The sequence below is a fragment of the Macaca fascicularis genome, chromosome 10 (genome assembly GCF_037993035.2).
Source record: "Macaca fascicularis isolate 582-1 chromosome 10, T2T-MFA8v1.1".
In the NCBI taxonomy this organism is placed as follows: Eukaryota; Metazoa; Chordata; class Mammalia; order Primates; family Cercopithecidae; genus Macaca; species Macaca fascicularis.
Window position 1 is genome coordinate 68955863 of NC_088384.1, and position 20517 is coordinate 68976379.

General features: G+C 36.6%; 1 long non-coding RNA gene and 1 other non-coding gene across 2 annotated transcripts; both read right to left on the reverse strand.

Moving 5' to 3' along the window:
- Positions 1-571: 571 nt before the first annotated feature.
- Positions 572-671, reverse strand: LOC123567384 (small nucleolar RNA U13). Its single transcript, XR_006690298.1, has one exon. It is a non-coding gene; the product is annotated as a small nucleolar RNA U13 (small nucleolar RNA).
- Positions 672-9050: 8379 nt separating this feature from the next.
- On the reverse strand, positions 9051-15125 carry LOC123567105 (uncharacterized). Its single transcript, XR_006689788.3, has 2 exons — positions 15009-15125; positions 9051-13838 (listed from the first exon to the last, which is right to left on the reverse strand). It is a non-coding gene; the product is annotated as an uncharacterized lncRNA (long non-coding RNA).
- Positions 15126-20517: the final 5392 nt, after the last annotated feature.

The window sequence follows — 20517 nt, forward strand, 5'->3', positions numbered from 1 at the left end:
TTCTGTGTTCCAGGCTCTTTGGATACAGGAGCACAAACACCTCAGTAAGAAGGTTTCCTCTGGAGAAGGAGGAGGTAGGAGTGTGTTCAGCTGTGATCCGGTAGCAGAGACACAGGTTCACTCGGGGTTCCTGACAGTAACTTGGGGCAAGAGTTATGTGTCCTGGCCTCTTTCCTGTAAAGTTCAGGGCTTTTCCTTCCAGGGTAAACTTCTAGACACATAGCTCATTGACCTCTCAGACTTTCCTTTAGCAGAAATCTACTTATTACCTTTAGTAGCTGCTAGGAACCTGCCTTTCCAGAATTTAAGTTAGGGAGTACTATAAAGTGGGCAACCTAACTTACCTTTTGCAAAGGATAAATATAGCTTGTAACAACACTTTAAAAGTCTTTCATTTTCACTCCCTCTTTGAAATGCAGTATTTGTCATCAACTCAAGGCCCATATGTATAGGAGTCTGTCTTAATTATTATGGCTTACAGTGCAATTCTGAAATCTTTTAAAGGAAGTCTCCTATGTCTCCTATTCTTTTTTCTTTTTATGTTCCCTTCTTTTTTTTTTTTTCAAGTTCATGTTGGATGGATAATGTGACGATATCATAACAAGGTTCAAGGGTGGCACAGGTCACACATGCGTGTGAACACCCCATCGTCACAGGAACTACAAAAGGATCTCCCATTGTTCTTTAACAAAATTTTCTTTGCTCTTCTCAGAAATTTTATCTTGTAAATGAACCTTAGTATCCAAATCCACTAAAAATCTCAAGTTAAAAAATGTTATTGCATTTATAGATCAATATGCATGTAAGAAAAAGGAGAAATTAACATCTGTAAGTATTGAATCTTTTATAGAAATCATGTTTGTATTTTTAAAATTATATGTGCTTTTAGAAATATTCTCAGTAAAATTTTATGACTTTCTTCTTGTAAATCTTAGATATTTTTTCATAGGTTAGTTTCTAGGTACTTAAAGTGTTTCTTGATGTCTAAATGATGTAGTTTTAATGATGTTTTGTCACTGGAATTTGCAGATATATAAGAATGTTTTATTTCTTTCTTATATGGTTTTCTCACCAAAACTCTCTTTATAAAAATGACTATTTTTAGAGCAATTTTTCGGTTTACAGAAAATCTGGGCAAAAAAGGAATTCCCATAACCCCTTCTTCCTTCAATATAGTTTCTCCTGTTATTAACATTTTATATTAATGTGGAACATTTGTTACAATTGATGAACCATTATTGAAACATTATTAACTAAAGTTCATAGTTTACATTAGTGTTCTTTCTTTGTGTTGTAAAGTTCTATATTTTTTTGTTTGTTTTGTTTTTGAGACAGGGTCTCACTTTGTCACCCAGGCTGGAGTTAAGTGATGCAATTACAGCTCACTGCAGCCTCAGCTTTCCGGGCTCAAGGGGTCCTCCCGCCTCAGCCTCCTGAGTAGTTGGGAGTACAGGCATGCGCCACCACACCTGGCTAATTTTCATATTTTTTTGTATAGTTGGGCTGCCCAGGCTGGTCTCAAACTCCTAGGCTCGAGCAACACCACCCCTTGGCCTCCCAAAATGCTGGAATTACAGGAGTGAGCCATCACACCCAGGAAAAATCCATCGGTTTTGACAAATGCATGTCATGTACCTGCCATTGCAGTACCATCCAGAAGAGTTTTGCTGCCTTGAAAATCCCACGTGCTCCTCCTATTCATCCTTCCCTTCCTCCTCCTGAGTCTCTGGCAACCACTGATCATTTCATTGTCTCTACAGTGTTGCCTTTCCCAGAATGCTGTATAGTTGGAATCACAATGTATGCACTCTTTTCAGATTGGCTTCTTTCCCTTAGGTTTTCAGTTTCTTTCTTTTTTTTTTTGGAGACGGAGTCTCGCTCTGTCGCCCAGGCTGGAGTGCAGTGGCCAGATCTCAGCTCACTGCAAGCTCCGCCTGCCGGGTTCACGCCATTCTCCTGCCTCAGCCTCCCAAGTAGCTGGGACTACAGACGCCCGCCACCTCGCCCGGCTAGTTTTTTTGTATTTTTTAGTAGAGACGGGGTTTCACTGTGTTAGCCAGGATGGTCTCGATCTCCTGACCTCGTGATCCGCCCATCTCGGCCTCCCAAAGTGCTGGGATTACAGGCTTGAGCCACCGCGCCTGGCCGGTTTTCAGTTTCTTTCATCACATATTTTGGAATATAACATTTGCAATTGCTGAGGGTTTTGTTTTACTTATAACTTTATATAACTTCATTATAACATAATTGTAAACCTGATTTCTTTGTTCTAATGGTCTGAGTTGGGACCATAACAGTGGAAATCTTTTGAAGAATTTTTAATTTTCTCATTTATTCTAGCATTTCACGATCCAATACGATGTTTATTCCAGGATTTTGGTTGATTTCATTAATCAGGTAAATATTTTCTCTCTTCCAGTACTTCTAAAATTTCTCTGGTCAGGTATGGCATTATTTTGTAAGGGATAATTTTACAGTATCTATTAAAATGTTATTTTCTTTTTAAAAGTCAATTCCTTTAGGAAACTACAGTGATAGGTTTTTCTAATGTTGAACTATCCTTACACTTCTTGGTAAACCCTAATTGGTTGTGTCAGTCTTTTTTTACATTGTAGGATTTGTTTCTCTGCTATTTTAGTATATTTACCGTTAGGCTAATAAGTAGGATTTAGTTGTTTAGTTGTTTTAATTGCTCTTGTTGTTTTTAACTAAACAAATGCTTTGCTAACTTTCTACCTTTTCATCTATTTCTGGACCCATTGATTAAACACTGGGATTATAGAGCAAATTAATTTTGGTAAAAATTTTAATAATACCTCAAAGGTATGGTGTCTTTGAGATAATTTTTTGTCTAACTTTTCGATTGTTGTGATTTTGGTTTCTTTTTATTTTTTAACTTGCTTCGTTTAGATTTTGATAAACTGTATTTTCCTAAACATCTATTTTATCTAGATTTCCAAATCTTGAAATATTTGTGTATTTGTGTTTGTGTATGTATATACATTTTTGTAAACATGGACTATATGTTTTTTAAATGTTTTGCAGTGTAATATTTATTTTTCCTGAAATTAATGACTTTTAACTTAATCTGAACTACATATGATTGTCTGCCTCAGAAATATTGTGGATATAGTACTAGCCATTACTGATTAGGCCTACATTTTTATTACACCAATTTGTGTAATATTTTCCTTTGTCTTTTTTTCTTAGGTTTATTTGGCTGAATTTTTCCTAGATTCTTGATTTGCACACATACTTTTTAAATTTTAGCCTTCCTTGCTCCCATTTAAGGCTAAGAATTATTTTTTGAGGACACTTTGGCTAAGAAGTATTTTCAATTTATAGTGTTACCAATATCTTTAATTCTGAAATCTAATTTCAGATGTGACTTATTATTAACCCAAAAGATCATGATAAATTATTAAATTTGTGTACAGGCAACAAAAACAAAAATAGACAAATGGAATTTAATTAAACTAAAAAGCTTCTGTATGCCAAAAAAAAAAAATAATAATCAACAGAGTAAAATGACAACTTGCAGAATGGGAGAAAATATGTGTAAACTATTCATCCAACAAGGAATGAATATCCAGAATTTATAAGGAACTCAGACTACTAACAACAGCAAAAATAATCTCATCAAAAACTGGGCTAAGGATATCAATAGACATTTTTCAAAAGATGGCAAACAGGCCAGGCACAGTGGCTCAGGCCTATAATCCCAGCACTTTGGGAGGCTGAGGCAGGCGGATCACCTGAGGTCAGGAATTGGAGACCGGCCTGGCCAACATATAGTGAAACCTCGTCTCTGCTAAATATTTGTGAAATTTTCAGTTTTCCTTCTGTTATTGCCTCCTGCTTTCATTTCATTGTGGCCAGAGAGATGCTTTGTGTTATTTCAGCCTTTTTATACTTATTGAAGATTATTTTGCAGCCTAACATACCTTGAAGAATATTTCATGTGCACTTGAGAAGCATGCATAATCTGCTGTTGTTGGGTGAAGTGTTCTACATATGTCTGTTAGGTCTAGTTGGTTTACAGTGATACTTAAGTCCTCTATTTTCTTATTAATCTTCTATCTAGTTGCTCTATAGCTCAGTAATCCATCAGTGAAAATGGGGTACTGAAGTCTTCAACTATTATTATAAAACTGCCCGTTTCTCTTTTTAACTTTGGTAATTTTTGTTTCATATATATTATGGGACTCACACTGTTACACATCTATGTTTATAATTATTCTAACTTCTTGATGGATTGACTTTTTCATAACATATAACGTAAACATATAACATCATTCTTTGTCCCTTGTAACAGTTTTTGATTTTTTTGTCAGATATTAGGCCAGTCACCCCAGCTCTGTCTTGGTTACTATTTCCATGTAATATATGTTTCCTATCTATTCATTGTCTACCTCTTGTGCCTTTGGATCTAAAGTGAGTCTCTTGTAGATAGTACACGGTTGGCTCATATTTTAAAAATTCATTCTACTGATTTCTCCCTTTTAATTAAATAATACATTTATACTTAAAATAATTACTGATAAGGAAGCATTTACTTCTGCCATTTTGGGATTTGTTTTATATATGGATTATATATTTTTCATTTTTCAATTCCTGCAATACTGCCTTCTTTTGTGTTTAATTGATATTTTTAAGTGTATCATTTTGTAAAAAAATTAGCCAAGCATGGTGGCACATGCCTATAATCCCAGCTTCTTGGGAGGCTGAAGCAGGAGGAGAATCGCTTGAACCTGGGAGGTGGAGTTTGCAGTGAGCTGATTGTGGTTACTGCACTCCAACTTGGGCAACAGAATGAGACTCTGTCTCAAAAAAAAAAAAATGTATCAATTTGATTTCTTCTCTTTTCTTTTTCTCATTATCTTTTTTGTTATTTTCTTCATTGTTACTCTGGGAATTACAATTGTCATCTTAAATTTGTAGCACTCTAGTTTAAATTTATACCAACTTACTTTCAATAGTACATAAAAATTCTGCTCCTATACAGCTTTGTCCTCTCCTTATATTGTTATTGCCACAAATTACATCTTCATATATTGTGTGACTATTAACATAGGTTTATAATGATTACACATTTGTCTTGTAAATTATATAGAAAAAAACAGGAGTTACAAGCCAAAAATACAATAATACTTTATATTTATATATGTAGCCACCATGTCTGGCTAATTTTTCTATTTTTTGTAGAGATTGGGTCTTGCCATGTTGCCTGGGCTCAAGTGATCTTCCCACATTAGTCTCCCAAAGTGTCAGGATTACAGGCATGAGCCACCACACCTAGCTAGGTTTGTTTTGTTTGTTTTTTCTCTTTCAGCACCTTAAATATTTATTCTACTGTCTTTTTGGCATCCGCAGTATCTGAAGAAAAACCAACTGCTAATCTTATTAAGAATCTTTTGTAAGTGATGAGCCTCTTCTCTCTTCTTGCTTTCAAGATTCTCTTTGTGACTTTTGACAATTTGAATACAATGCATCTCAGTGTGAATCTCTATGCATTTACCCTACTTGTGTAAGATTGGTGCAAAAGTAATTGTGGTTTTTGCTATTGAAAGTAATGGCAAAACTGTAATTACTTTTGCACCAGCCTATATAGTTCATTTAGCTTCTTGAATGTGTAGATTCATGTCTTTCATCAAATTGGGAGCGTTTTTAACCATGATTTCTTCAAATATATTTTCTGGTCCTTTCTTTCTTCTCCTTCTGGGACTCCCATTATATATATGTTGGTATGCTTGATGCTGTCCCATAGTTCTCTGAGGATTGGTTCTTTTTTTAAAAAAACAGCTTTATTGAGACATCATTTACATATAAATATTATATATATTTTAAGTGTACAATTTGATGTTTTCATATGTGTACATTGTGAAATGATCACAACCAAACTAATAAACATATCCAGTACCTCTACATAGTTACCATTGTAAATGTATGTAATTAGATTTAAAATTTATCCTCTTAACAAATTATCACTATACAATACAATGTTGTTAACTGTCATTACCATGTTGTACATTGAATCTCCAGGAATTATTTATCTTTGTTAATTCTTCTTTATTCTTTTTGCTTCATACAATAGATCTCAATTAACCTTCCTTCAAGTTTGCTTATTCTTTATTCTGCTGTTGAACTACTCTAATTTTTCATTGCAGTAACTGTACTTTTCAGCTTCAGAATTTCTATTAGGTTGTTTCTTATAATTTCTATAGCTTTATTGATATTCTCTATAAGGTGACACATCATTCTTCTGGTTTCCTTTAGTTCTTTGTCCATGGTTCCCTTTTAACTCTTTGAACATATGTTAAGAGTTGATTTAAAGTCTTCGTCTGGTAAGTCCAGTGTCTGGGCTTCTTCAGGGACTGTTTCTATACATTTCTTATTTTCCTGTGAATAGGCCATCATTTCTTGCTTCTTTGCATGTGTCATAACATTTTGTGGAGAAGTGGAGATTTTGCATAATATGACAACTTTGGAAATCAGATTCTCCTCCCTCTCCAGAGTTTGTTATTGCTGCTTGTTGTAGTTTGTTGTTGTTTAACACTTCAATGGTTTAGACACTTCTCTAAACCATTTTTGTTAAAGCTATATTCCTTGTGGTTGGCCACTGAAGTTTTGTTATTTTAGCTTAGTGGTTAGCTAGTGATTTGAAGAGATTTCCTGAAATACTGAGAGCCAAAAGTGTAAAACACTCTCCCAGTCTTTGCAGGTTGGCTTTGCATGGGGAACTCCTTCAATGCTTAGCCAGGTTGTTTAAAACTCTGCCTTAACCTTCACTCCCTCGTATGGAGCCTAAAAGTTAGATAGATGTTAGAGATTAGAGTCTTTTCAGGTGTCTCTGGGCATATGTCCAGCCTGGGAATGTATGTGACCTTCTGGATTTCTTCATATATACAGAAGCTTTTCAAAGTCATCATTTCCCCAAGTATCTCCATATGTAATCTCCTTCTTCCCAGACTTTTCTTGCTGCTTGTTGCTTGCTCCAACTGTCACCCTTTGTCTCAGGTGGCTAAGGCTAATATATTTGCTTTTACATGCTTTCAACAAACACCACTCAGAAACTGCTTATGACTTGGAGAAAGTTTGAGCCAGGTAAAAGAAAAGCAAGTCCTTGTGCCAACCCTTCAGGGAGCCCAGACGATCAAAACACACCGCCATGATTCCTTAAGAATAAGTCCGTATTTCTCCCTCTGATGCCAGCAACCTGCATCTGGAATGTGAGCTGCTGTGTGAGCTGCTACCAAGCTGATAATGGGGCATGGTAAGCAGGTAAGTTATAATGCCACAGCACTTTTACCAAAATTCAGCAGTGTCTTTCTTCAGTAAGCACTCCCCTGCTTGTTAATGTTGATTTTTAATAGATTCCCAGAGTTCCAAAAAATTTGATTCTTAACAGTTTTTGCAAGGTTGTTTATTGCTTTTGTGGAGAGACAGGATTTTAGAGTTCCCTACTCTGCTATTTTCAGTAACATTACACCTGGATGACTAAGTTTAACTTGTTTACAGCTATTAGAAGTGTATCATTTCCTTTAAAAAAATGTTGGCCAGGTGCAGTGGCTCACGCATGCAATCCCAGCACTTTGGCAGGCCGAGGTGGGTGGATCACCTGAGGTCAGGAGTTAGAGACCAGCCTGGACAACATGGTGAAAACCTGTCTCTACTAAAAATACAAAAATTAGCTAGGCATGGTGGCACCTGTAATCCCAGCTACTCGGGAGGCTGAGGCAGAAGAATTGCTTGAACCTGGAAGGTGGAGGTTGCAGTTAGCTGAGATTGCGCCTCTGTACTCCAGCCTGAGCAACAAGAGCAAAACTCCGTCTCAAAAAAGAAAAAAAATAAAAGTCATAAAAAAATAAAAAGCTCAGAATCAGAGACACTCTTGGGTAATTTTTAGTATATAAGTCCTTGCATAAACTAGGTGTTCAATACTGTCAAAGAAACTTAAGAATCAGGTCCTAGAAAATGAACGTATGAAATGAAAACAAAAAAAAAATCTGATAAAGCTCTCAATCAACTTAGAAGTTTATTTTGCCAAGGTGAAAGATGTGCCTGGGAGACAAGTCTGTGCCTTTCTCCAAAGATGACTTTCAGGATTTCAATATTTAAAGGAGAAAAGTGGGCTAGAGAGGAAAGAGGGAGAGTATAGTAATCCACATATTGTAAGAGAAAAGGAGAAGGCAAGGGAATAGTAATTATGTATTGGTCTCACACTCAGCAAGTAAATTGACACATTACATAAGATAAGATGAACATAAAGTAGCTACCTGTGGAAATATTTAACCTTTTATCTGTAGCTATCTACTTAGGAACAAAAGGAAAGGTAGTTGCTTGCATGACTCAGCTTTCAGCTTAATATTTTTCCTTTGGCATAGTAAATTTACTTTCTTTTCACAATTCTCACTGCCACTTTTTAAAAAGCCAGTCAAATTTAGCAGTGGCGGGGTCATATACCAACTTTAGTGACACTAATGTTAATAAGTTCTGATAACCCACTACCATTGGACCAACCTCCCCATTTTTTCTTTTAAACTCTTTCAGAAAATGCATTTTAGAAGAAAATGAGTCTCTGATCTCAGGTTTTGTCTGATCTCTCATGACTGGGATGGCCTATTCCTAGATAGGTAGGTCCCCATGTTGTAGGAAAACTCATTTTTAGCCAGTTATGAAGTCTCACATTCTACAAAGAAAAAATAGGTGAAGGACAGAGAAAGGAAGCAGAAGAAAGATGAAGAAATAACAAATATTTTTTAAAAAGAGAGAACAATCCTGGAAAACTGATTTGGCCATATTACTCAAGTCCATACATCAGTAGGTAGGCATAAAATTTGTTTATATATAGAGATAGGTTGCTGTGATTTTCTTCTGAAGTTTATGTTGTCTAGCTTCAGTATTTAAAATCAGGAAAAATGAGCAGAAAAAGGAAAGGAAAGAAGAAAAAAATGAAAACATTATTTTGGAAACTTGTAGCCAGGAAATATTTTAGAATTCAGTCCAAATTGTAGAATATAATAAAAGTTGAAAAACACTTGACAAGGTTAGAATCCAATAACAGGTGTACTACAGTTTATTTTGAAACATGATTTTTCTCTCTCCAATTCCCCCATTGAATTAAAGACAAAATCATAGTAGGACCAATTCATTTGTAAAGTAAGTTTTAGTCTTATTATTGGCTTGATTATTTACATAAAGTGCAGCAAAAATAATCATTTGCCATATAGGCTCTCTTTTTAAAAAATTTGGCTTTGCTGGAAGATTTTCCATAAGGAATCTGATGTAAGGCCTTTTTTTAAAGCCATAAGTCCAGTCAAGGATTTATCTGTGCCTGCAGATACCTGTATAAATGGAATGAATTACTTTTCTTTTTGAGGTCTCCAAAAAACCTTGGGGTTCCCAGGGATGTCAGAAAGTGACACTCTTTACTTACCACAGGGCAGGACCCTGTAACTAACAAGGTATAAGGCCAGTGTTTCCAAGGGGTTTTTAGTGGCTCTAAAAGTTAGCCTTATTTTCTCAGGGCAGTCTGAATATATGTCATTCCAGTCAAAGCATTGGTAAACTAACCAGTATCTCCAATTACATCCTGTTATAAAAGAAAACAGTTTCTTATTGAGCTTATATAAATAACTATATTGCCATAAATTAAGAATACTTACAAACAATTTCCAAATTTCGGGGAAATGAGGTAAAGAAATTATGTTTTAAATTTTGCTCACTAGAGTATAATTTACTCAATTGTTAAAAGCTGTACATAGCTTAAAAGAAGAGAAACTTTTCTTAAATCTGAAAAATAAAACAAAAAGAATTGGCAAATTTTTAAATAAAAAGTCATAAAGGATTATTGTAATTATTTCAATCTTCCATTAGTTCAGTCCAAGAAATTAACTCCTGTTCTTCTCAATAGTTGATCAACAACTTTCATGAATACATCAACTTTCCATGAGAGTTCTGGAAGTTTTCCTCTTTATTCCAATGGCACAATCTCTAATATTATCAGAAACTCATATTTAAGAGTACTCCTCAGAGTTCTATAGCTGATTATAAACCACTCTATAAACAGACCAAAGTAAAACCACAATTGTGGATAATGAAAATCTTAGAACAGTCATGGTTAAAGACACAATTTACAAGGAAATTTGGTTACTCCTGTGGCATACAACAATTTGACACAATATGATTACTACTGATAACATATACTAAGATATATCAGAATCACAGGAATCTCATGTAATTTTGGAACACATACTAATAACACATTTATATAAATATAATCCAAAGAAGGTTAAACACCATTTCATATTTGATGATGCTTCTTGTATGATTTTATGATACCAAATAAGCAAAACATGTCTCTTCTGGACTTCAGGGGACCTAATATCAAAAAATTAAAAGGAATTTAGAACTTGATTTTGGAAAGTTTGTCAAATATAAAAACAGTTTAAAACACTTGATATCATAAATGGGATTACAGGACATTGTAAAATAAATCATTCATTCAGCCAAAGTGATAATTCAAATGTTTTTTTAAAAGGCAAAAGCCTTATTCTTTGAGAGAGGAGACTTAATTTCCTGAACAATAAGTACTAACAAAGACAGCATGAGGCCAGTTAAATCTGCCTCAAGTCTTATAAACAAATCTATTAAATTTTAATCATCTTGACCAGAAGATATAATTTCCCTAAACCTTTTTATAAACTTTTCTAATTTTTTAAAGAGTAGGTTAATACTCCAAGAAAAATCTTGTTAATCTGATACAGGGGCCCAGATGCTGGTCTTGCATCAGTGTTTCTTTGATTATTAATGTTTAATCTATAGAGAAACTCTGATATAATTTTCTCTCTCAAAATTAGCCCTTACAATCTCACACACCCACCTTTTCTTCAATAGTCCCTGAGCATAGAGGGTTTGAATAGTTTTAATTTTTGGCTCTGTGTTTTATGAATGCAGTTTATTTTTATTTTTATCATCTCCTGAGTCTGAAGATGAGCCTTTAACTGCTGTCAGTGTTTAAGATTCAGCAGAACTTGGTCCTTTTTGCATCCAGGAGTCAAAACCCTGTAACTCAATAGCACAAGGATTTTTAAAGTAATACAGAAAGTTACATGGAGGTAATTGCCTTAATTAAAAACAAAATTAATCTCAGTTTTCCTAAGCAAATCAAAACTTAGTAATGATGTAGGAATTATTTCAATAAAGCATAAAATCTGTTTGTTAGTCCAATTACCAAATGGCAAAAACCCCAAAAATAAACCCTTTTGCAGTGTGACTGCTGTTCCCTGTGGGGAGTCCATTTAGATAACCTACAAGTCAAAACTAATGAAAAAAGGGTACTTGAATTAATTAGACATAGGAAGAGTGTGTCCTAAGTGAAGGTTTCTTTTGTCTTTTTCTTTTTTTGAGATGGAGTCTCATTCTGTCACTCAGGCTGGAGTGCAGTGGTGCAATCTTGGCTCACTGCAGCCTCCGCCTCCTAGGTTCAAGTGATTCTCCTGCCTCAGCCTCCTGAGTAGCTGGGATTACAGGTGCACACCACTATACCTGGCTAATTTTTTGTATTTCAATTAGAGATGGGGTTTTGCCATGTTGGCCAGGCTGGTCTAGAATCCCTGGCCTCAAGTGATCTGCCCACCACGGCCTCCCAAAGTGCTGGGATTACAGGCATGAGCCATGGCACCCAGCCAGGTTTTCAATTTTGTAAACCAATTTAGACATATTAAGAAAAGCTAAGAGCACAGAATGTTATATTGGAAGAAAACATTTCCTTTAAATCTTTAAGATAAAACATTTTTAGCATTAGGTCACAACAGCATTTAGAAACTGAGGATAAAAAGTTAGAGGAGCTGATAAAAAAGTTGGAGTGAGTTATTATCTCAGGCCTTCTCAAAGGGGAGAGAAAACTGAAATCAGTAAGACACAATAAAAGTTCAATTTTGGGGTTAACAAAAATCTCTTGTAATTTTATTAAGAGTAAATCAATACCTTAAGAAAATTTTGTTGTTCTAACCAATTCTTTAGTGTATTAGGGTATTTTAATATCAAAGCCTAATCTCTAGAGAGACTTTTATAAATAATTTTAACTATAGCCAACTTGATCACATAAAGTTTTTTTAATATAAATTCTCCTTTTACAAAGTTGATTATGACTTACACAGACCATTTGTGATATATGCCTATGTTCCCAGACCAAACTGAGGGTCAGGCTGCTATTTCTCGTGGCCCAACAATGAGATGCAGATGAACTGGGGAGGAAGAGAGTTTTTATTTCTGTAACCGGTTACAGGGAGAAGACCTGGAAAACACTGCTAGACCAACTCAAAATTACAAAGTTTTCCAGAGCTTATATGCCTTCGAAGCTATATGTCTATGTGTAAGTGTGCATTCATCTAAAGACATAAGTGATTAACTTCTCTTAATCTATAACTAAGATCTGAGTCCTGAAGACCTTCCTCTGGAGCCTGAGTAAATTTACTTAATCTAAATGGGTCCAGGTTCTGGGGTGATTACCCTTATCTTGTCTCCTGCTAAATCATGGAGGATTGGGAAGTTCCTTCAGACCCTAGTAAACTCTTTTGTGGAGGCCTGGGGAGTTTCTTCAGATCCCCAATAAAACTTGCTTAATCCTAAACGTATCCTGTTAAGAATTCCTTCATTATCTTGTCATGTTTCAAGGCCAGGAAAGGCCTAGGCAAAACTCTTGGTGGGCTTTTGTTACAGTCCAGCCTTTGCACAAGGTCACTGGCCCTTTCAGCTTTTATATTTAACTTAATCCCTCCGTCAGTGCTGAAACAGTTGTTATGAAGGCCTGGATTAGTAAGACCTGGCCGGCCACACTTGGACTTTCTGTTTTATCTTAAATATCCCTCTTTCTTAAATAACCAGTCATTTTTATTTCGAGACAAAAAATTACCGTACAAATTCTTACTCATATAAAATTATTTTCCTTTTAACCTCTATTATCTTTCGTCTTTTTTCATAAATAACCTTTGAATTAGAAATTATTTCCCTTTAATAAGAACACTTTTTAAAGAAAAATATTTGTCTGCTATAGTATAATTTAAAAAAAATCAGGTAACAATACAAAGGCAAGCAGTTTAAGATCGGAGAGGAACTTGTCTGTTTATATTCCTGGGGATCCATATGGAAGAACAGAGATTTCTCCCCAGAAAGGAGGGGCCTTCTCTCTTTTCTTGAAGGAATCCCAGGCTGTTAGAAATTATTTAGATCCTTCATGCAGCAGAGGGTGGCAAGAGGAAGGAGAGACAGGCCAAAGTAATTTGAGGAAACAGAATTCAGTCAACTGAGAAGAAAAAAACTTTTTCTCAAAAAACGAGATCCTAGGACAGAGAAAAAGCATAAAGGCCTTATATGCATACACACACATCTTGGATATCAGCTTTTAATTAAGCTTTTAACCACTGAGTTCTTAAAAATCCTTTTAAATCTCTTTTAACTATATTTTATCTGGGACAACCTGCTGATATTTCAAAAGTATTAATAACACAAAATTTAAACCAGAAAAGACGTGATTTAGGAACCAAACCCAGGCTGCTGTGGTGAAAACAGGCAGAACCTTAGCTACTGAACTACACTGTGGGGCAGCCACTATAGTTCTTTCAGTTTGGGCCTAGCTCGCAAAAGATGGCCTTGTTATGTAAATGAAGCCCCTCAAGTAGTCAAAATCTTTCTTTTCTTCCTTTTGCTGGCTTTTTTTTTTTTTTTCCCAGCTGCAGGAATGTAGACAATTCAGAGGATTTGTTCCCCATAATTTGGAACTTTCCTTCAGATTTGACCAAGTCGGGTAGAGATGATCAAACCTAATGGGAAAAAGACTGAAACAACAAAAACAGAAACAAATAAACAAAACCAGTTAAGCAAAACACAAAAATGATCAAACAATTCATACAATTACTGAGTGCTCTAATGGTAAGAAGAAATTAAGACCAGCTGACTGTTAATCTTAATTTTTAGTCATAAGGAGAAGTTCTCAGATAAAACCCCAATTCAACTACTTAGCTAGGAAAAGGGCACAGGCTGAAGACTGCTTGCTACCATCCAAGGAACAGGAAAAAAACTCAAACTTGCCTTCCTGGTTGGAAGTGAGCTGAAACTCCAGAAAAGAGTTTCCTGCTCTCCATCATCATGGAAGCAGGAAAACTCACTTGTTGGAAGTGAGTAAAATTCCAGAAAAGGAGTTGTACAGCACAGTAAATCTTAGATCTTAACCAAAGTTTGGGAGATCAGGGATTCTTCAGAAGGAGGAGCTCCCAGGCCTCAGCAAATTGTCCTGTTGGTTTGAGTAGTAAAGATAGCTCAAGCTGGTACTGAGTACCAATAGGAGGTTTGTCAAAGGTCAGGGCCACCTCCACTCAAAGTCCCTTCGTGGTCACCAATTTGTAAACCAAAAGGAATCTGAGACAGGTCTCAATCAATTTAGAAGTTTATTTTGCCAAGGGTAAGGACATGCCCAGGAGATAGGCCTATGCCTTTCTCCAAAGATGGCTTTAAAGGGGAATACTTAAAGGGGAAAGTGGGCTAGAGGGGTAAGAGGGAGGGTGTGGTAATCAACATGTTGCGAGAGAAAGGGAGCATGCAGGGGAATAGTCAATTATGTGTTGGTCTTGCGCTCAGTAAATCGGCACTTTACGTAAGGTGAAATAGAGTAGCTACCTGTGGAGTTTCCTCCCTCCCTTCCTCCCTCTCTTCCTCCCTCCCTCTCACTCTTCCCCCCACCCCCCTTTCTCTCTTTCTTTCTCTGTTTCTGACAGGGTCTCACTCTTTTGCCTGGGCTGGAGTGTAGTGGAGTGATCTCAGTCCACTGCAAACTCTGCCTCCTGGGTTCAAGCGATTTTCCTACCTCAGCCTCCCCAGTAGCTGGGACTACAGGCATGCGCCACCATGCCCAACTAATTTTTTTTTTTTTTGTATTTTTTGGTAGGGACAGGGTTTCACCATGTTGGCTAGGCTGGTCTCGAACTCCTGACCTCAGGTGATCCGCTCACCTTGGCCTCCCAAAGTGCTGGGATTACAGCTGTGAGCCAACATGCCTGGCCCCATGGCGATAATTAACCTTTTATCTGTAGCTATCTGTTTAGGAACAAAAGGAAAGACAGTTATTTGCATGACCCAGCTTTCAGTTTCATTTTTTTTCCTTTTGGCATAGTGAATTATTTTCCTTTCACAAAAGAAACTCTAGCCCCAAACCAAAGAACAGATTTTACAGGTATTCACTAGTGACACAGTATCCTGATCTAAACAGTAATTCACTATGCTGGGACTTGAAAACAAGTGAACGACAACAGAAACAGCAGAAATCTATGATTTGGGTGAAAAAAAAAAAAACCAACCCATATTTCCAGGCCATTTTAGAATAATCTGGCATGGATGTATTTCCAAACTAATCTACAGTCTAAGCCAATTTGAATAAAAGATGTTTCTGGGCCATTTTCGGGGAGAAAAACTGCTTTAAGGCTTATGTAAAAACAAAAACAAACAAACAAAAACCCTAAAAAACTCCACAATTTGAATGAATATGGATAAATAACTTCATATAAGTACATAGTGATGTTTCTCATTCTTTGTTATGACAGAATATTGTTCTATTTGCGCACGATTTTTATTTAATCAGTTCTACTGAACATGTTTTTCTTTTCCCAGTCTGTGTCACACTGGGAAAAAATTATGGTGAGGACTTCATGTCTACTGCCTGCCCCCACCCCAAGATTTAGCAGATTTGGATTAAATATTTTTTACACCATTTTAGAAGAAAAATATGGTATGCAATTATGTCCAAAATTACATTTCTGGCAAGTCTGAATGAAAAAAATAATCTTTCCGAGTCATTTTGGAAAAAAATTTTTGCACTGCACTTATATCCAAAAACTTTCCACTTTTTGGAAGAAAAAGCTGGCCTAGGGCTGATGTGCCAAAAAATTGGAGTAAATTTGGACTTTTTAAAAAAAATCACGTTTGGGGTCATTTTGAAAGAAAGTCTGGGACAGGACTTATGTCTAATAAACCTCACAATATTAATAAATTTTAAGAAAAAGTAATATTTCCCAGCCATTTACAAAGAACAATCTGGAATAGAGCTTACCCCAAAAATCACAATTAAGGATATTTGGATAAAATATCACATTTTTAGGTTAGTCTGGAAGAAAATTCTGGCACAGAAATTATTTCCAAAAAACTTCATTATTTGAGCCAATTTGATTGAAAAAATCACATTTCCAGGCCATTTAGAAGAAAAGTCTTACACATGATTTAGATCCAAAGATCCTAAGATTTCAGTGAACTTGGATAAGAAATGACATTTTCTGCATATTTTAGAAGGGAAATCTGGTGTAGGACTTAGTTCCAATAAGCCTCCAAATTTGAGCAGATTTGGATGAAAATATCACATTTCCACAGGGATTTGGGGAGAAATATCCAGCATATGACTTAATTCCCCAAAACCTACTATTTACATAAATTTGGATTTTTAAAACTCATGTTTCTTATTCATTTGGGGAGAAATTTGACCAAGAATTTGTGTACCCTAAAACACATGATTTGAATGAATTTGAATGAAAAATGTATATATTTCTGGGCAATTTTGTAAAATAATGTAGCATAGAATTTATGACCACATGTCCTAAAAACTTCAGCAAATTTAGATGAAAAGTTACATTTCTGGGTCATTTTAGAAAAGCCTGGCATAAGAATTATTTCTAAAAACCCATAAGACTTAGTGAATTTGGATGAAAAATAATCCTATTTTCAAGACCATTTTGAAAGAAAAATATAGTATGGTATTACATCCAGAAAACCCTACTTATGCAAATTTGAATGCAAATTGTCTTTGTGGGCCATTTTAGAAGAAAATTCTGCTGTTGGGCTTATATGCTTTTTTAAAACTCCACTGATTATTAGACTACTGGAGCTATTTAGTAAGTTTTGAAATTTGGAAGTGTAAGTTCTCCAACTTTGTTCTTGTAAAAATATGTACTTTGATTGCCTCTTTTTAACCTAAAACTTAGCACCCTGGACACAGTGTTCTCAGACTGTTTGTCCCATCCCTCCTCCCACTGATTAATCTTGGTGATTCTTTTTTTTTTTTTTTTTTTTTTTTGAGACGGAGTCTCAGGCCGGATCTCAGCTCACTGCAAGCTCCGCCTCCTGGGTTTACGCCATTCTCTTGCCTCAGCCTCCTGAGTAGCTGGGACTACAGGCGCCTGCTACCTCGCCTGGCTAGTTTTTTGTATTTTTTAGTAGAGACGGGGTTTCACCATGTTAGCCATGATGGTCTCGATCTCCTGACCTCGTGATCCGCCCATCTCGGCCTCCCAAAGTGCTGGGATTACAGGCTTGTGCCACCGCGCCCAGCCGGTGATTCTATCATATAAGTACATAGTGATGTTTCTCATTCTTTGTTATGACAGCATATTGTTCTATTTGTGCATGATTTTTATTCAATCAGTTCTACTGAACGTTTTTCTTTGCTAAAATTTGAAATTACTCATGACTGCATTGAATAACTTATCTAAATCATTTTGCACATAAACATACACAGTTATTGGATAAATTCATTAAGTGAGATTTTGGGCTCAAAGGGAATATGAATTTTAAATTTTGAGAGATATTACCAAGTTGTCCACCAGAAGACTTGTGGCAATTTGTATTCCCAAGACCGATGTGTAAGTGTGCCTGTTTCCACCGTCTACAATACTATGTTCGAATTTTGTAGTCTTTGCTAATCTGGCAGGTGCAAATATCTCTGTGTGGTTTTCATTTGTATCTTTACTGATGTCAAGGATGTCTTCAAATGAAAGAAGACTTTTCTTCCTATGCTGTTATCTGTCCTTGTGTTTTTTAGTATCTTCTATTGTGTTTTTGATTTTTAAAATTTCATTTCTAATGGTATTATGCAGAAAGGAAAGACAGCATCTCCATCAAGTTTGTCTTTTGTTTTGGCCGTAAGTGTGAATTGCCTTGCAGAATTTATTTTTCTATAGACAAATTTGACCTTTTTCATTATGACTTCGAGATTTTGAATCAGAAAGTCAGTCCTAGGTTATAAATGTGTTCCATTGCTGTATAACAGACAATCCTAAATTTTGAGGCTTAAAACAACTACTATCATCATGCCTCAGTTCTATAGGTTGACTGAGCTCAGCTGAATGGTTCTCACCTGAGGTCCCTCACTTGGTTGCAGATGTCACCTAGGGTTTCAGTCATCTGAAAGGTCTGACAGGACAGGCCTCCAAAATAGCTCTCCCATGTGACTGGAGTTGAGGCTCACTGTTGGCTAGCTCAGCTATGGCTGATTACCAGAGCACCTCCATAAGTCCTCTCCATGTGACTAGAAGTTTTCACAGCATGGCAGCAGGGTTCAAAGTGTAGAAGCTGTAAGGCTTCTTATGAACTAGTCTCAGAAGTCCCATAATATCATTTCTGCTACACCCTCTTGATGAAGCAAGTCATTAAGACCAGCCCAGATACATGGGGAAGGTAACAGGACACCCCTCTTCACCCCATCTCATAATATAGATATAAGGAGGGAAGGAATTGATTATGTCCATCTTAGAAACAATTTTCACACATCCATTCCATGTGAAGTATATACTCATCCCTCCTAAGATGCCCCCAAAGTCTTATCCCACTATGGCATTGGCTCAAAGATAGGGATCTCATTCTTTGAATCAGGTCAAGGTGTAGATGATGCTTTATCTGAAGACCTGGGAACCAAAGAAGCATATCTAACACCCAGTGTAGATTCAGGGATAACTATCCCTGAAAAAGTGCTTCTATCAAAAAATGGGGAAACAGCAGGTACTGGTTCATAGAAATGCAGCAGTTCAGCTGGCACGTGCCACCAGTTACCTTTGTAGCACAGTACTGCCCCTGAGAGTGATTCTCCATGATGTCTGCAGTCCAAGTTATTCCTCCTTTTCCATGAGAACTGGCCTGTGCTTGCAGCTTAGTAGGTTTCTCACCCTGCCTTCCTGCCCATAAAAAGAGGTAGGGGCTTTTCTGTCCTTTTCAGAGCAAGCTGGTGTTTCTGTTACAAATGTCATGGGTTTCCTATGCCTCTTATTGAAGCTCATTCCATTAGACAAAACCCATATCCACAAAGCTCTTCAAGACAAGCCCCTCATTTGAGTTGAGTGTCAAGGTGCTATGGGATGATTCCCTTAAAATTTAGCACCATTTTGTGTACAGTCTAGAAGCCACACACTTAAATATTTCTGAAGTCTTTAAAAGGGGTCTTACAGTTGTACCCTTGAGATGATCTTTACCTTGAAGGACACTTTTTTTTTTTTTTTTTTTGAGACGGAGTCTTGCTCTGTCACCCAGGCTGGAGTGCAGTGGCCGGATCTCAGCTCACTGCAAGCTCCGCCTCCCGGGTTTACGCCATTCTCCTGCCTCAGCCTCCCGAGTAGCTGGGACTACAGGCGCCCGCCACATCGCCCGGCTAGTTTTTTGTATTTTTTAGCAGAGATGGGGTTTCACCGTGTTAGCCAGGATGGTCTCGATCTCCTGACCTTGTGATCCGCCTGTCTCGGCCTCCCAAAGTGCTGGGATTACAGGCTTGAGCCACCACGCCCGGCCTAAGGACACTTATTTTGAGCAAAACCACACACTGGAGGAGGTATGGTTAATAATATTTACATAGGGTTAAACACCTTAAGCCCTGAGATAGGATAACTATTGAGACTGTGTGGCTGAAAGACCTTAGACCAATTACCTGATGACTGACATGGGAACTGGGTCCCGGGATAGAGGAGCATGATTCAAAGTTCTAAACACTGGTATTACAGGACTGATTGAGGAATGTGGCTTCAAGGGTTTAATCCCTGTTACTGAAGGGCTGAGGAAGACACATGGTTAAAGATTGTCATATACAGTCAAGTGTTGCTTAACAAGAATATGTTCTGAGAAATCATTAGGTGATTTAGTCATTTTGCAAATACTGTAGAGTGTACATACACAAATTTAGATGGCATAACCTACTATACACCTGGGCTACATGGCATAGTCTATTGCTTCTAGGCTACAAACCTGTGCAGCAGGTTACACTGAGTACTATAGGCACTGAGTAGTGTGGGCAACTGTAACACAATGGTAAGTTATTTGTGCATCTAAACATAGAAAAAGTATGGTAAAATACAGCATAAAAGACAAAAATATGGTATACCTGTACAGGACACTTACCATAAATAGTAAATTGCAGAACTGGAAGTTGCTCTGGGTGACTTTGTGCATCTAAACATAGAAAAGATAAGGTAAAATACAGCATAAATGACAGAAAAAAGGTACATCTGTATAGGACATTGACCATAAAAGGCAAGTTGCAGAACTGGAAGTTGCTGTGGGTGAGTCAGTGAGTGGTGAGTGAATATGAAGGCCTGGGACATTACTATACACTACTACAGAAGTACATACTATACCCTTAGGCTACACTCAATTTATTTTTAAACTTTTCTTACTTCAATAATAAATCAGCCTTAGCCTACTGTAACTTTCAACTTT